This window comes from Sinohyriopsis cumingii, chromosome 15 (genome assembly GCF_028554795.1).
Source record: "Sinohyriopsis cumingii isolate HCF-2022 chromosome 15, ASM2855479v2, whole genome shotgun sequence".
NCBI classification, from domain to species: domain Eukaryota; kingdom Metazoa; phylum Mollusca; class Bivalvia; order Unionida; family Unionidae; genus Sinohyriopsis; species Sinohyriopsis cumingii.
Window position 1 is genome coordinate 21,622,689 of NC_142975.1, and position 19,688 is coordinate 21,642,376.

Here is a 19,688-nt window from a genome sequence, read left to right on the forward strand (position 1 = left end):
TTCTTTTTATTTAAGCGGAATCTTAGGACAACTAATTTGCATATTTCACCTAAAATTCTGTCCTGAATCCACCTGAATTCTGCTTGAAATTTTCCTAAGCTCTCATAATATGACCAGCTTTGGTTTAGGCAGAAAGTACTTAAAAAGCCTGTCTGAAATCTGCCTGGAAAATTTTGTACAGGAGGAGTGGAATTCATATGACCATTTTGAATTGATTTATAACCAATAAATCTGTGAGACATACCTGTACAATTTTAAGAACTGCTCAAATTGTTTTGATTCATTGGGTTGACATTAAGGATTTTCTTTTATCCAGGGTTTAGACTCACCATTAAATCTTTACTAATGGTTGGGTCTTTTTTCAACTTGTTTAGCTTGATTGTAACATACACAGTTGTGCAATTTTGCCCTTACTTGTAATGTGTCCACCTATTAAAAATGAGCGAACATGAAAAAATGATAAACAATCAATATTTCCTAAGTAGAATGAAACCTGTAATGTTCATTAATATTACCAGACTTGAATCTTATCATGTAAGGGCTTGATTTCTAGATGAACTACCATAATCAAGCAATTACCAAGTGACTTTATGAAACTTAGAAATGATATGCTTTTATTGATTTAGTTCTTACAAACATTTTCTAAATGCACTTGGTGAGGTTATACAGTGGCATACATGCAGTGTATGGTGTCCTGTGGTGATGTCAGTGCTGTTACATGCAGCTTTTGGTGTTCTGTGGTAATGTCTATACTTTTATATGCAGTGTATGGTGTTCTGTGGTAATGTCTATACTTTTATATGCAATGTGTGATGTTCTGTGGTAATGTTTATACTGTTACATGCAGTGTATGGTATTCTGTGGTAATGTCTGGCTGTTACATGCAGAGTATGGTGTTCTTTGGTAATGACTATTCTGTTACATGCAGTGTATGGTGTTCTGTGGTAATGACTCTACTGTTACATGCAGTGTATGGTGTTCTGTGGTAATGTCTGGCTGCTACATAGTACATGTATATGTTATTCTGTGGTGATGTAAATGCTGTTACATGCCGTGTTTCTTGCTTTGTGGTGATGTTACTGCTGTTACATGCAGTTATAATGGATATAGTGTTGTGCCATTGTCATAAGACATGACTACTGCCACTGCACTGATAACGAAGATGAAGAGCTGTTAAGTTTTATCTTAATTAATTAAAAGTCATGTATCACACACATTTCTTGAAACATATTTAAGGGTCCATTCACTGATACAGTTCTCACAAATAAAATAAAGTCGTACTGTGAGATTTTACAGAGCAATCGTGCTGCATTTGAAAATCCAGAGGAATCACTGCATATAATTTTGAAATGTTGTGGTACAGTTTTGGTTGACTGGAAGACTCCTTATGTAATTATTGTCAGTTTTGGTTCAGCACTTGAACTGTGAGATAACTATCATTGCTATCACTTGATGTTTTGAAAGTATTTTTCCTTTTGAGGGACATTTTCGTTTCACTTGCAATGCACATTGTATCTAATTCTATAAATCAGCTAATTGTAATGCAGACAAATGGTGAGTATTCTTTCACCAGATAGCTTATTATATTTCAAGTTTCTTGCAAACTAACTTTTTTTTTAACAAGCCACCAGAGTCAGATCATAGCAAGAACCAAGCTGATCATTGGACAAAGCCTGGATCATTTGATAGCATCATAAAAATTGTGGAAAATAAAATGCGATGCTACTGTACATGAAAGAGTGCATTGACCCAGACTGTAAACAGGATTATGAATCAAAATTTTCATCCACTGAGACTGTAAACAGGCATTAAAAATCAAACTGTGCATCCACTCAGCCTGTAAACAGGCATTAATAAAATCAAAATTTGCATCCACTCAGATTGTAAACAGGCATTATAAATCAAAGTGTGCATCCACTCACATTGTAAACGGGCATTAATAAAATCAATATTTGCATCCACTCAGATTGTAAACAGGCATTATAAATCAAACTGTGCATCCACTCAGCCTATAAACAGGCATTAATAAAATCAAAATTTTTATCCACACAGATTGTAAACAGGCATTATAAATCAAAGTGTGCATCCACTCACATTGTAAACAGGCATTAATAAAATCAAAGTTTGCATCCACTCAGATTGTAAACAGGCATTATAAATCAAAGTGTGCATCCACTCAGCCTGTAAACAGGCATTAATAAAATCAAAGTTTGCATCCACTCAGACTGTAAACAGGCATTATAAATCAAAGTGTGCATCCACTCAGACTGTAAACAGGCATTATAAATCAAAGTTTGCATCCACTCAGATTGTAAACAGGCATTATAAATCAAAGTGTGCATCCACTCAGCCTGTAAACAGGCATTAATAAAATCAAAGTTTGCATCCACTGAGACTGTAAACAGGCATTATAAATCAAAGTGTGCATCCACTCAGACTGTAAATAGGCATTAACAAAATCAAAGCGTGCATCCACTTAGACTGTAAACAGGCATTATAAATCAAAGTGTGCATCCACTACAACTGTAAACAGGCAATAATAAAATCAAAGTTTGCATCCACTCAGATTGTAAACAGGCATTATAAATCAAAGTGTGCATCCACTCAGACTGTATATAGGCATTGTAAATCAGAGTGTGCATCCGCTCAGATTGTAAACAGGCATTGTAAATCAAAGTGTGCATCCACTCACATTGCAAACAGGCATTATAAATCAAAGTGTGCATCCTTTCAGACTGTAAACAGGCATTGTAAATCAAAGTGTGCATCCACTCACATTGTAAACAGGCATTATAAATCAAAGTGTGCATCCTTTCAGATTGTAAAAAGGCATTATAAATCAAAGTGCATCCATTCACATTGTAAACTGGCATTAATACAATCAAAGTTTGCATCCACTGAGATTGTAAACAGGCATAATAAATCAAAGTGTGCATCCACTCAGACTGTAAACAGGCATTAATCAAATCAAAGTTTGCATCCACTCAGATTGTAAACAGGCATTATAAATCAAAGTGTGCATCCATTCACATTGTAAACTGGCATTAATAAAATCAAAGTTTGCATCCACTGAGATTGTAAACAGGCATAATAAATCAAAGTGTGCATCCACTCAGCCTGTAAACAGGCATTAATAAAATCAAAATTTCCATCCACTCAGATTGTAAACAGGCATTATAAATCAAAGTGTGCATCCACTCAGATTGTAAACAGGCATTATAAATCAAAGTGTGCATCCTTTCAGATTCTAAAAAGGCATTATAAATCAAGTGTGCATCCACTCAGACTGTAAGCAGGCATTAATAAAATCAAAGTTTGCATCCAATGAGATTGTAAACAGGCATAATAAATCAAAGTGTGCATCCACTCAGACTGTAAACAGGCATTAATAAAATCAAAGTTTGCATCCACTCAGATTGTAAACAGGCATTATAAATCAAAGAGAGCATCCACTCAGACTGTAAACAGGCATTAATAAAATCAAAGTTTGCATCCACTCAGATTGTAAACAGGCATTATAAATCAAAGTATGCATCCACTCAGACTGTAAATAGACATTAATAAAATCAAAGCATGCATCCACTTAGACTTAAACAGGAATTATAAATCAGAGTCTGCATCCACTATGACTGTAAACGGGCAATAATAAAATCAAAGTTTGTATCCACTCAGATTGTAAACAGGCATTATAAATCAAAGTGTGCATCCACTCAGACTGTATATAGGCATTGTAAATCAAAGTGTGCATCCACTCAGACTGTAAACAGGCATTGTAAATCAAAGTGTGCATCCACTCACATTGTAAACAGGCATTATAAATCAAAGTTTGCATCCACTCACATTGTAAACAGGCATTGTAAATCAAAGTGTGCATCCACTCAGACTGTAAACAGGCATTATAAATCAAAGCGTGCATCCACTCACATTGTAAACAGGTATTATAAATCAAAGTTTGCATCCACTCAGATTGTAAAGAGGCATTATAAATCAATGTGTGCATCCACTCAGACTGTAAACAGGCATTGTAAATCAAAGTGTGCATCCAATCACATTGTAAACAGGCATTATAAATCAAAGTTTGCTTCCACTGAGATTGTAAACAGGCATAATAAATCAAAGTGTGCATCCACTCAGACTGTAAATAAGCATTATAAATCAAAGTGTGCATCCACTGAGATTGTAAACAGGCATTATAAATCAAAGTGTGCATCCACTCACATTGTAAACAGGCATTATAAATCAAAATGTGCATCCACTCAGATTGCAAACAGGCATTAATAAAATCAAAGTGTGCATCCACGCAGATTGTAAACAGTCATTATAAATCAAAGTATGCTTCCACTCAGACCATAAACAGGCATTAATAAAATCAAAGTGTGCATACACTCAAACTGTAAACAGGCATTATAAATCAAAATGTGCATCCACTCAGGCTGTAAATAGGCATTATAAATCAAAATGTACATTCACTCACATTGTAAACAGGCATTATAAATCAATATTTGCATCCACTCAGGCTGTAAACAGGCATTATAAATTAAAGTGTGCATCCACTCAGACTGTAATCGTGCATTATAAATCAAAGTGTGCATCCACTCAGGCTGTAAACAGGCATTATAAATCAAAGTTTGCATCCACTCAGACTGTAAACAGGCATTATAAATCAAAGTGTGCATCCACTCAGACTGTAAACACACATTATAAATCAAAGTGTGCATCCACTCAGACTGTAAACAGGCATTATAAATCAAAATGTGCATCCACTCAGACTGTAAACAGGCATTAGAAATCAAACTGTGCATCCACTCAGGCTGTAAACAGGCATTATAAATCAAAGTGTGCATTCACTCACACTATAAACAGGCATTAATAAAATCAAAGTGTTCATCCACTCAGACTGTAAACAGGCATTATAAATCAAAGTGTGCATCCACTCAGATTGTAAACATGCATTATAAATCAAAGTTTGCATCCACTCAGACTGTAAATAGGCATTATAAATCAAAATGTGCATCCACTCAGACTGTAAATAGGCATTATTAAAATCAAAGCGTGCATCCACTTAGACTTAAACAGGCATTATAAATCAGAGTGTGCATCCACTATGACTGTAAACAGGCAATAACAAAATCAAAGTTTGTATCCACTCAGATTGTAAACAGCCATTATAAATCAAAGTGTGCATTCACTCAGACTGTATATAGGCATTGTAAATCAAAGTGTGCATCCACTCAGACTGTAAACAGGCATTGTAAATCAAAGTGTACATCCACTCACATTGTAAACAGGCATTATAAATCAAAGTTTCCATCCACTCACATTGTAAACAGGCATTGTAAATCAAAGTGTGCATCCACTCAGACTGTAAACAGGCATTATAAATCAAAATGTGCATCCACTCACATTGTAAACAGGTATTATAAATCAAAGTTTGCATCCACTCAGATTGTAAACAGGCATTATAAATCAAAGTGTGTATCCACTCACATTGTAAACAGGCATTATAAATCAATATCTGCATCCACTCAGGCTGTAAATAGGCATTATAAATCAAAGTGTGCATCCACTCAGACTGTAATTGTGCATTATAGATCAAAGTCTGCATCCACTCAGACTGTAAACACGCATTATAAATCAAAGTGTGCATCCACTCAGACTGTAAACGGGCATTATAAATCAAAATGTGCATCCACTCAGACTGTAAACAGGCATTATAAATCAAATTGTGCATCCACTCGGGCTGTAAACAGGCATTATAAATCAAAGTGTGCATTCACTCACACTATAAACAGGCATTAATAAAATCAAAGTGTTCATCCACACAGACTGTAAACAGGCATTATAAATCAAAGTCTGCATCCACTCAGATTGTAAACATGCATTATAAATCAAAGTTTGCATCCACTCAGACTGTAAATAGGCATTATAAATCAAAATCTGCATCCACTCAGACTGTAAATAGGCATTATTAAAATCAAAGCGTGCATCCACTTAGACTTAAACAGGCATTATAAATCAGAGTGTGCATCCACTCAGACTGTAAATAGGCAAGAATAAAATCAAAGTTTGAATCCACTCAGATTGTAAAAGGCATTATAAATCAAAGTTTGCATCCACTCACATTGTAAACAGTCATTGTAAATCAAAGTGTGCATCCACTCAGACTTTAAACAGGCATTATAAATCAAAGCATGCATCCACTCACATTGTAAACAGGTATTATAAATCAAAGTTTGCATCCACTCAGATTGTAAACAGGCATTATAAATCAATGTGTGCATCCACTCAGACTGTAAACAGGCATTGTAAATCAAAGTGTGCATCCACTCACATTGTAAACAGGCATTATAAATCAAAGTTTGCATCCACTGAGATTGTAAACAGGCATAATAAATCAAAGTGTGCATCCACTCAGATTGTAAACAGTCATTATAAGTCAAAGTGTGCTTCCACTCAGACTATAAACAGGCATTAATAAAATCAAAGTGTGCATACACTCAGATTGTAAACAGGCATTATAAATCAAAGTGTGCATCCACTCACATTGTAAACAGGCATTATAAATCAAAATGTGCATCCACTCAGACTGTAAACAGGCATTAATAAAATCAAAGTGTGCATCCACTCAGACTGTTAACAGGCATATAAATCAAAGTGTGCATCCACTCAGACTGTATATAGGCAGTATAAATCAAAATGTCCACCCACTGAGACTGTAAACAGGCATTAAATCAAAGTGTGCATCCACTCAGACTGTAAAAAGGCATTATAAATCAAAGTGTGCATCCTTTCAGATTGTAAACAGGCATTATAAATCAAAGTGTGCATCCACTCAGATTGTAAACAGTCATTATAAATCAAAGTGTGCATTCACTCACACTATAAACAGGCATTAATAAAATCAAAGTGTTCATCCACTCAGACTGTAAACAGGCATTATAAATCAAAGTGTGCATCCACTCAGATTGTAAACATGCATTATAAATCAAAGTTTGCATCCACTCAGACTGTAAATAGGCATTATAAATCAAAATGTGCATCCACTCAGACTGTAAATAGGCATTATTAAAATCAAAGCGTGCATCCACTTAGACTTAAACAGGCATTATAAATCAGAGTGTGCATCCACTATGACTGTAAACAGGCAATAATAAAATCAAAGTTTGTATCCACTCAGATTGTAAACAGGCATTATAAATCAAAGTGTGCATCCACTCAGACTGTATATAGGCATTGTAAATCAAAGTGTGCATCCACTCAGACTGTAAACAGGCATTGTAAATCAAAGTGTACATCCACTCACATTGTAAACAGGCATTATAAATCAAAGTTTGCATCCACTCACATTGTAAACAGGCATTGTAAATCAAAGTGTGCATCCACTCAGACTGTAAACAGGCATTATAAATCAAAATGTGCATCCACTCACATTGTAAACAGGTATTATAAATCAAAGTTTGCATTCACTCAGATTGTAAACAGGCATTATAAATCAAAGTGTGTATCCACTCACATTGTAAACAGGCATTATAAATCAATATCTGCATCCACTCAGGCTGTAAATAGGCATTATAAATCAAAGTGTGCATCCACTCAGACTGTAATTGTGCATTATAGATCAAAGTCTGCATCCACTCAGACTGTAAACACGCATTATAAATCAAAGTGTGCATCCACTCAGACTGTAAACGGGCATTATAAATCAAAATGTGCATCCACTCAGACTGTAAACAGGCATTATAAATCAAATTGTGCATCCACTCAGGCTGTAAACAGGCATTATAAATCAAAGTGTGCATTCACTCACACTATAAACAGGCATTAATAAAATCAAAGTGTTCATCCACACAGACTGTAAACAGGCATTATAAATCAAAGTGTGCATCCACTCAGATTGTAAACATGCATTATAAATCAAAGTTTGCATCCACTCAGACTGTAAATAGGCATTATAAATCAAAATCTGCATCCACTCAGACTGTAAATAGGCATTATTAAAATCAAAGCGTGCATCCACTTAGACTTAAACAGGCATTATAAATCAGAGTGTGCATCCACTCAGACTGTAAATAGGCAATAATAAAATCAAAGTTTGAATCCACTCAGATTGTAAACAGGCATTATAAATCAAAGTTTGCATCCACTCACATTGTAAACAGTCATTGTAAATCAAAGTGTGCATCCACTCAGACTTTAAACAGGCATTATAAATCAAAGCATGCATCCACTCACATTGTAAACAGGTATTATAAATCAAAGTTTGCATCCACTCAGATTGTAAACAGGCATTATAAATCAATGTGTGCATCCACTCAGACTGTAAACAGGCATTGTAAATCAAAGTGTGCATCCACTCACATTGTAAACAGGCATTATAAATCAAAGTTTGCATCCACTGAGATTGTAAACAGGCATAATAAATCAAAGTGTGCATCCACTCAGACTCTAAACAGGCATTATAAATCAAAGTGTGCATCCACTCAGATTGTAAACAGTCATTATAAGTCAAAGTGTGCTTCCACTCAGACTATAAACAGGCATTAATAAAATCAAAGTGTGCATCCACTCACATTGTAAACAGGCATTATAAATCAAAATGTGCATCCACTCAGACTGTAAACAGGCATTAATAAAATCAAAGTGTGCATCCACTCAGACTGTAAACAGGCATATAAATCAAAGTGTGCATCCACTCAGACTGTATATAGGCAGTATAAATCAAAATGTCCACCCACTGAGACTGTAAACAGGCATTAAATCAAAGTGTGCATCCACTCAGACTGTAAACAGGCATTATAAATCAAAGTGTGCATCCTTTCAGATTGTAAACAGGCATTATAAATCAAAGTGTGCATCCACTCAGATTGTAAACTGTCATTATAAGTCAAGGTGTGCTTCCACTCAGACTATAAACAGGCATTAATAAAATCAAAGTGTGCATACACTCAGATTGTAAACAGGCATTATAAATCAAAGTGTGCATCCACTCACATTGTAAACAGGCATTATAAATCAAAATCTGCATCCACTCAGACTGTAAACAGGCAATAATAAAATCAAAGTGTGCATCCACTCAGACTGTAAACAGGCATTATAAATCAAAGTGTGCATCCACTCAGACTGTATATAGGCAGTATAAATCAAAATGTCCACCCACTGAGACTGTAAACAGGCATTAAATCAAAGTGTGCATCCACTCAGACTGTAAACAGGCATTATAAATCAAAGTGTGCATCCTTTCAGATTGTAAACAGGCATTATAAATCAAAGTGTGCATCCACTCAGATTGTAAACAGTCATTATAAGTCAAAGTGTGCTTCCACTCAGACTATAAACAGGCATTAATAAAATCAAAGTGTGCATACACTCAGACTGTAAACAGGCATTATAAATCAAAATGTGCATCCACTCAGGCTGTAAATAGGCATTATAAATCAAAATGTACATTCACTCACATTGTAAACAGGCATTATAAATCAAAACGTGCATCCACTCAGGCTGTAAACATGCATTATAAATCAAAGTGTGTATCCACTCAGACTGTAAACAGGCATTATAAATCAAAGTGTTCATCCACTCAGATTGTAAACAGGCATTATAAATCAAAGTGTGCATCCACTGAGACTGTAAATAGGCATTATAAATCAAAATGTGCATCCACTCAGACTGTAAATAGGCATTAAAAATCAAAATGTGCATCCACTCAGGCTGTAATCATGCATTATAAATTAAAGTGTGCATCCACTCAGACTGTAAACAGGCATTTCAAATCAAAATGTGCATGCACTCAGACTGTAAATAGGCATTAATAAAATCAGAGTGTGCATACACTCAGACTGTAAACAGGCATTATAAATCAAAATGTGCATCCACTGACATTGTAAACAGGCATTCATAAAATCAAAGTGTGCATCCACTCAGATTGTAAACACACATTATAAATCAAAGTGTGGATCCACTCAGCCTGTAAACAGTTATTAATAAAATCAAAATTTGCATCCACTCAGATTGCAAACAGGCATTGTAAATCAAAGTGTGCATCCACTCAGACTGTAAATAGGCATTAATAAAATCAATGCGTGCATCCACTTAGACTGTAAGCATGCATTATAAATCAAAGTGTGCATCCAGTACAACTGTAAACAGGCAATAATAAAATGAAAGTTTGCATCGACTCAGATTGTAAACAGGCATTAGAAATCAAAGTTTTTATCCACTCAGACTGTATATAGGCATTGTAAATCAGAGTGTGCATCCGCTCAGACTGTAAACAGGCATTGTAAATCAAAGTGTGCATCCACTCACATTGTAAACAGGCATTATAAACCAAAGTGTGCATCCTTTCAGATTGTAAAAAGGCATTATAAATCAAAGTGTGCATCCACTCAGACTGTAAGCAGGTATTAATAAAATCAAAGTTTGCATCCACTGAGATTGTAAAGAGGCATAATAAATCAAAGTGTGCATCCACTCAGACTGTAAACAGGCATTAATAAAATCAAAATTTCCATCCACTCAGACTGTAAACAGGCATTATAAATCAAAGTGTGCATGCACTCAGATTGTAAACAGGCATTATAAATCAAAGTGTGGATCCTTTCAGATTGTAAAAAGGCATTATAGATCAAGTGTGCATCCACTCAGACTGTAAGCAGGTATTAATAAAATCAAAGTTTGCATCCACTCAGATTGTAAACAGGCATAATAAATCAAAGTGTCCATCCACTCAGACTGTAAACAGGCATTAATAAAATCAAAGTTTGCATCCACTCAGATTGTACAGAGGCATTATAAATCAAAGTGAGCATCCACTCAGACTGTAAACAGGCATTAATAAAATCAAAGTTTGCATCCACTCAGATTGTAAACAGGCATTATAAATCAAAGTGTGCATCCACTCAGACTGTAAATAGGCATTAAGAAAATCAAAGCATGCATCCACTTAGACTTAAATAGGCATTATAAATCAGAGTGTGAATCCACTATGACTGTAAACAGGCAATAATAAAATCAAAGTTTGTATCCACTCAGATTGTAAACAGGCATTATAAATCAAAGTGTGCATCCACTCAGACAGTATATAGGCATTATAAATCAAAGTGTGCATCCACTCAGACTGTAAACAGGCATTGTAAATCAAAATGTGCATCCACTCACATTATAAACAGGCATTATAAATCAGAGTTTGCATCCACTCACATTGTAAAGAGGCATTGTAAATCAAAGTGTGCATCCACTCAGACTGTAAACAGGCATTATAAATCAAAGCGTGCATCCACTCACATTGTAAACAGGTATTATAAATCAAAGTTTGCATCCACTCAGATTGCAAACAGGCATTATAAATCAAAGTTTCCATCCAGTGAGATTGTAAACAGGCATAATAAATCAAAGTGTGCATCCGCTCAGACTGTAAATAGGCATTATAAATCAAAGTGTGCATCCTGTCAGATTGTAAACAGGCATTATAAATCAAAGTGTGCATCGACTCACATTATAAACAGGCATTATAAATCAAAATGTGCATCCACTCAGATTGCAAACAGGCATTCATAAAATCAAAGTGTGCATCGACTCAGAGTGTAAACAGGCATTATAAATCAAAGTGTGCATCCACTCAGACTGTAAATAGGCATTATAAATCAAAATGTACATTCACTCACATTGTAAACAGGCATTATAAATCAATATTTGCATCCACTCAGGCTGTAAACAGGCATTATAAATTAAAGTGTCCATCCACTCAGACTGTAATCGTGCATTATAAATCAAAGTGTGCATCCACTCAGGCTGTATATAGGCAGTATAAATCAAAATGTCCACCCACTGAGACTGTAAACAGGCATTAAATCAAAGTGTGCATCCGCTCAGACTGTAAATAGGCATTATAAATCAAAGTGTGCATCCTTTCAGATTGTAAACAGGCATTATAATTCAAAGTGTGCATCCACTCAGATTGTAAACAGTCATTATAAGTCAAAGTGTGCTTCCACTCAGACTATAAACAGGCATTAATAAAATCAAAGTGTGCATACACTCAGACTGTAAACAGGCATTATAAATCAAAATGTGCATCCACTCAGGCTGTAAATAGGCATTATAAATCAAAATGTACATTCACTCACATTGTAAACAGGCATTATAAATCAAAAGGTGCATCCACTCAGGCTGTAAACAGGCATTATAAATCAAAGTGTGCATCCACTCAGACTGTAATCGTGCATTATAAATCAAAGTGTGTATCCACTCAGACTGTAAACAGGCATTATAAATCAAAGTGTTCATCCACTCAGATTGTAAACAGGCATTATAAATCAAAGTGTGCATCCACTGAGACTGTAAATAGGCATTAAAAATCAAAATGTGCATCCACTCAGGCTGTAATCATGCATTATAAATTAAAGTGTGCATCCAGTCAGACTGTAAACAGGCATTTCAAATCAAAATGTGCATCCACTCAGACTGTAAATAGGCATTAATAAAATCAAAGTGTGCATACACTCAGACTGTAAACAGGCATTATAAATCAAAATGTGCATCCACTGACATTGTAAACAGGCATTCATAAAATCAAAGTTTGCATCCACTCAGATTGTAAACAGGCATTATAAATCAAAGTGTGGATCCACTCAGCCTGTAAACAGTCATTAATAAAATCAAAATTTGCATCCACTCAGATTGCAAAAAGGCATTATAAATCAAAGTGTGCATCCACTCAGACTGTAAATAGGCATTAATAAAATCAATGCGTGCAACCACTTAGACTGTAAACAGGCATTATAAATCAAAGTGTGCATCCAGTACAACTGTAAACAGGCAATAATAAAATGAAAGTTTGCATCGACTCAGATTGTAAACAGGCATTAGAAATCAAAGTTTTTATCCACTCAGACTGTATATAGGCATTGTAAATCAGAGTGTGCATCCGCTCAGACTGTAAACAGGCATTGTAAATCAAAGTGTGCATCCACTCACATTGTAAACAGGCATTATAAGCCAAAGTGTGCATCCTTTCAGATTGTAAAAAGGCATTATAAATCAAAGTGTGCATCCACTCAGACTGTAAGCAGGTATTAATAAAATCAAAGTTTGCATCCACTGAGATTGTAAACAGGCATAATAAATCAAAGTGTGCATCCACTCAGACTGTAAACAGGCATTAATAAAATCAAAATTTCCATCCACTCAGACTGTAAACAGGCATTATAAATCAAAGTGTGCATGCACTCAGATTGTAAACAGGCATTATAAATCAAAGTGTGGATCCTTTCAGATTGTAAAAAGGCATTATAGATCAAGTGTGCATCCACTCAGACTGTAAGCAGGTATTAATAAAATCAAAGTTTGCATCCACTCAGATTGTAAACAGGCATAATAAATCAAAGTGTGCATCCACTCAGACTGTAAACAGGCATTAATAAAATCAAAGTTTGCATCCACTCAGATTGTGCACAGGCATTATAAATCAAAGTGAGCATCCACTCAGACTGTAAACAGGCATTAATAAAATCAAAGTTTGCATCCACTCAGATTGTAAACAGGCATTATAAATCAAAGTGTGCATCCACTCAGACTGTAAATAGGCATTAATAAAATCAAAGCATGCATCCACTTAGACTTAAATAGGCATTATAAATCAGAGTGTGAATCCACTATGACTGTAAACAGGCAATAATAAAATCAAAGTTTGTATCCACTCAGATTGTAAACAGGCATTATAAATCAAAGTTTGCATCCACTCAGACTGTATATAGGCATTATAAATCAAAGTGTGCATCCACTCAGACTGTAAACAGGCATTGTAAATCAAAATGTGCATCCACTCACATTATAAACAGGCATTATAAATCAAAGTTTGCATCCACTCACATTGTAAAGAGGCATAATAAATCAAAGTGTGCATCCACTCAGACTGTAAACAGGCATTATAAATCAAAGCGTGCATCCACTCACATTGTAAACAGGTATTATAAATCAAAGTTTGCATCCACTCAGATTGCAAACAGGCATTATAAATCAAAGTTTCCATCCAGTGAGATTGTAAACAGGCATAATAAATCAAAGTGTGCATCCGCTCAGACTGTAAATAGGCATTATAAATCAAAGTGTGCATCCTGTCAGATTGTAAACAGGCATTATAAATCAAAGTGTGCATCGACTCACATTATAAACAGGCATTATAAATCAAAATGTGCATCCACTCAGATTGCAAACAGGCATTCATAAAATCAAAGTGTGCATCGACTCAGAGTGTAAACAGGAATTATAAATCAAAGTGTGCATCCACTCAGACTGTATATAGGCATTATAAATCAAAATGTCCATCCACTCATACTGTAAACAGGCATTAATAAAATCAAAGTGTGCATCCACTCAGATTGTAAACAGTCATTATAAATCAAAGTATGCTTCCACTCAGACTATAAACAGGCATTAATAAAATCAAAGTGTGCATACACTCAGACTGTAAACAGGCATTATAAATCAAAATGTGCATCCACTCAGGCTGTAAATAGGCATTATAAATCAAAATGTACATTCACTCACATTGTAAACAGGCATTATAAATCAATATTTGCATCCACTCAGGCTGTAAACAGGCATTATAAATCAAAGTGTGCATCCACTCAGACTGTAATCATGCATTAGAAATCAAAGTGTGCATCCACTCAGACTGTAAACAGGCATTATAAATCAAATTTTGCATCCACTCAGACTGTAAACAGGCATTATAAATCAAAGTGTGCATTCACTCAGACTGTAAACACGCATTATAAATCAAAGTGTGCATCCACTCAGACTGTAAATGGGCATTATAAATCAAAATTTGCATCCACTCAGACTGTAAACAGGCATTATAAATCAAACTGTGGATCCACTCAGGCTGTAAACAGGCATTATAAATCAAAGTGTGCATTCACTCACACGATAAACAGGCATTAATAAAAACAAAGTGTTCATCCACTCAGACTGCAAACAGGCATTATAAATCAAAGTGTGCATCCACTCAGATTGTAAACATGCATTATAAATCAAAGTTTGCATCCACTCAGACTGTAAATAGGCATTATAAATCAAAATGTGCATCCACTCAGACTGTAAATAGGCATTAATAAAAACAAACCATGCATCCACTTAGACTTAAACAGGCATTATAAATCAGAGTGTGCATCCACTATGACTGTAAGCAGGCAATAATAAAATCAAAGTTTGTATCCACTCTGATTGTAAACAGGCACTATAAATCAAAGTGTGCATCCACTCAGACTGTATATAGGCATCGTAAATCAAAGTGTGCATCCAGTCAGACTTCAAACAGGCATTCTAAATCAAAGTGTGCATCCACTCACATTGTAAACAGGCATTATAAATCAAAGTTTTCATCTAATCACATTGTAAACAGGCATTGTAAATCAAAGTGTGCATCCACTCAGACTGTAAACAGACATTATAAATCAAAGCATGCATCTACTCACATTGTAAATAGGTATTATAAATCAAACTTGGCATCCACTCAGATTGTAAACAGGCATTATAAATCAAAGTGTGTATCCACTCACATTGTGAACAGGCATTATAAATCAATATTTGCATCCACTGAGGCTGTAAATAGGCATTATAAATCAAAGTGTGCATCCAATCAGACTGTAATCGTGCATTATAAATCAAAGTGTGCATCCACTCAGACTGTAAACAGGCATTATAAATCAAAGTTTGCATCCACGCAGACTGTAAACAGGCATTATAAATCAAAGTGTGCATCCACTCAGACTGTAAACACGCATTATAAATCAAAGTGTGCATCCACTCAGACTGTAAACGGGCATTATAAATCAAAATGTGCATCCACTCAGACTGTAAACAGGCATTATAAATCAAATTGTGCATCCACTCAGGTTGTAAACAGGCATTATAAATCAAAGTGTGCATTCACTCACACTATAAACAGGCATTAATAAAATGAAAGTGTTCATCCACTCAGACTGTAAACAGGCATTCTAAATCAAAGTGTGCATCCACTCAGATTGTAAACATGCATTATAAATCAAAGTTTGCATCCACTCAGACTGTAAATAGGCATTATAAATCAAAATGTGCATCCACTCAGACTGTAAATAGGCATTATTAAAATCAAAGCGTGCATCCACTTAGACTTAAACAGGCATTATAAATCAGAGTGTGCATCCACTACGACTGTAAACAGTCAATAATAAAATCAAAGTTTGTATCCACTCAGATTGTAAACAGGCATTATAAATCAAAGTGTGCATCCACTCAGACTGTATATAGGCATTGTAAATCAAAATGTGCATCCACTCAGACTGTAAACAGGCATTGTAAATCAAAGTGTGCATCCACTCACATTGTAAACAGGCATTATAAATCAAAGTTTGCAGCCACTGAGATTGTAAACAGGCATAATAAATTAAAGTGTGCATCCACTCAGACTGTAAATAGGCATTATAAATCAAAGTGTGCATCCTTTCAGATTGTAAACAGGCATTATAAATGAAAGTGTGCATCCACTCACATTGTAAACAGGAATTATAAATCAAAATGTGCATCCACTCAGACTGTAAACAGGCATTAATAAAATCAAAGTTTGCATCCACTCAGACTGTGAACATGCATTATAAATCAAAGTGTGCATCCACTCAGACTGTATATAGGCAGTATAAATCAAAATGTCCACCCACTCAGACTGTAAACAGGCATTAATAAAATCAAAGTGTGCATCCACTCAGACTGTATATAGGCATTATAAATCAAAGTGTGCATCGACTCAGACTGTAAACAGGCATTGTAAATCAAAATGTGCATCCACTCACATTGTAAACAGGCATTATAAATCAAAGTTTGCATCCACTCACATTGTAAAGAGGCATTGTAAATCAAAGTGTGCATCCACTCAGACTGTAAACAGGCATTATAAATCAAAGCGTGCATCCACTCACATTGTAAACAGGTATTATAAATCAAAGTTTGCATCCACTCAGATTGCAAACAGGCATTATAAATCAAAGTTTCCATCCAGTGAGATTGTAAACAGGCATAATAAATCAAAGTGTGCATCCGCTCAGACTGTAAATAGGCATCATAAATCAAAGTGTGCATCCTGTCAGATTGTAAACAGGCATTATAAATCAAAGTGTGCATCGACTCACATTATAAACAGGCATTATAAATCAAAATGTGCATCCACTCAGATTGCAAACAGGCATTAATAAAATCAATGTGTGCATCGACTCAGAGTGTAAACAGGCATTATAAATCAAAGTGTGCATCCACTCAGACTGTATATAGGCAGTATAAATCAAAATGTCCATCCACTCATACTGTAAACAGGCATTAATAAAATCAAAGTGTGCATCCACTCAGATTGTAAACAGTCATTATAAATCAAAGTATGCTTCCACTCAGACTATAAACAGGCATTAATAAAATCAAAGTGTGCATACACTCAGACTGTAAACAGGCATTATAAATCAAAGTGTGCATCCACTCAGGCTGTAAATAGGCATTATAAATCAAAATGTACATTCACTCACATTGTAAACAGGCATTATAAATCAATATTTGCATCCACTCAGGCTGTAAACAGGCATTATAAGTCAAAGTGTGCATCCACTCTGACTGTAATCGTGCATTATAAATCAAAGTGTGCATCCACTCAGACTGTAAACAGGCATTATAAATCAAGGTTTGCATCCACTCAGACTATAAACAGGCATTATAAATCAATGTGTGCATCCACTCAGACTGTAAACACGCATTATAAATCAAAGTGTGCATCCACTCAGACTGTAAACAGGAATTATAAATCAAACTGTGTATCCAGTCAGACTGTAAACAGGCATTATAAATCAAATTGTGCATCCACTGAGGCTGTAAACAGGCATTATAAACCAAAGTGTGCATACACTCACACTATAAACAGGCATTAATAAAATCAAAGTGTTCATCCACTCAGACTGTAAACAGGCATTAGAAATCAAAGTGTGCATCCACTCAGATTGTAAACATGCATTATAAATCAAAGTTTGCATCCACTCAGACTGTAAATAGGCATTATAAATCAAAATGTGCATCCACTCAGACTGTAAATAGGCATTATTAAAATCAAAGCGTGCATCCACTTAGACTTAAACAGGCATTATAAATGAGAGTGTGCATCCACTACAACTGTAAAGAGGCAATAATAAAATTAGAGTTTGTATCCACTCAGATTGTAAACAGACATTATAAATCAAAGTGTGCATCCACTCAGACTGTATATAGGCATTGTAAATCAAAGTGTGCATCCACTCAGACTGTAAACAGGCATTGTAAATCAAAGTGTGCATCCAGTCACATTGTAAACAGGCATTATAAATCAAAGTTTGCATCCACTCACATTGTAAACAGGCATTCTAAATCAAAGTGTGCATCCACTCAGACTGTAAACAGGCATTATAAATCAAAGCGTGCATCCACTCACGTTGTAAACAGGTATTATAAGTCAAAGTTTGCATCTACTCACATTGTAAACAGGCATTATAAATCAATGTGTGCATCCACTCAGACTGTAAACAGGCATTGTAAATGAAAGTGTGCATCCACTCACATTGTAAACAGGCATTACAAATGAAAGTTTGCATCCACTCGTATTGTAAACAGGCATTGTAAATCAAAGTGTGCATCCACTCAGATTGTAAACAGGCATTATAAATCAAAGTGTGTATCCACTCACATTGTAAACAGGCATTATAAATCAATATTCGCATCCACTCAGGCTGTGAACATGCATTATAAATCAAAGTGTGCATTCACTCAAACTGTAAACAGGCATTAATAAAATCAAAGTGTTCATCCACTCATACTGTAAACAGGCATTACAAATCAAAGTGTGCATCCACTCAGATTGTAAACATGCATTATAAATCAAAGTTTGCATCCACGCAGACTGTAAATAGGCATTATAAATCAAAATGTGCATCCACTCAGACTGTAAATAGGGATTATTAAAATCAAAGCGTGCATCCACTTAGACTTAAACAGGCCTTTTAAATCAGAGTGTGCATCCACTACGACTGTAAACAGTCAATAATAAAATCAAAGTTTGTATCCACTCAGATTGTAAACAGGCATTATAAATCAAAGTGTGCATCCACTCAGACTGTATATAGGCATTGTAAATCAAAGTGTGCATCCACTCAGACTGTAAACAGGCATTGTAAATCAAAGTGTGCATCCACTCACATTGTAAACAGGCATTATAAATCAAAGTTTGCAGCCACTGAAATTGTAAACAGGCATAATAAATTAAAGTGTGCATCCACTCAGACTGTAAATAGGCATTATAAATCAAAGTGTGCATCCTTTCAGATTGTAAACAGGCATTATAAATGAAAGTGTGCATCCACTCACATTGTAAACAGGAATTATAAATCAAAATGTGCATCCACTCAGACTGTAAACAGGCATTAATAAAATCAAAGTTTGCATCCACTCAGACTGTGAACATGCATTATAAATCAAAGTGTGCATCCACTCAGACTGTATATAGGCAGTATAAATCAAAATGTCCACCCACTCAGACTGTAAACAGGCATTAATAAAATCAAAGTGTGCATCCACTCAGACTGCATATAGGCATTATAAATCAAAGTGTGCATCCACTCAGACTGTAAACAGGCATTGTAAATCAA

General features: G+C 35.3%; 1 protein-coding gene across 2 annotated transcripts in view; it reads left to right on the plus strand.

Annotated features, from left to right (window-relative positions):
- Window positions 1-19,688, plus strand: part of LOC149781391 (polyamine-transporting ATPase 13A3-like) — a 364,470-nt gene that overhangs the window by 167,208 nt on the left and 177,574 nt on the right. The gene's annotated exons all lie outside the window — the stretch shown is intronic.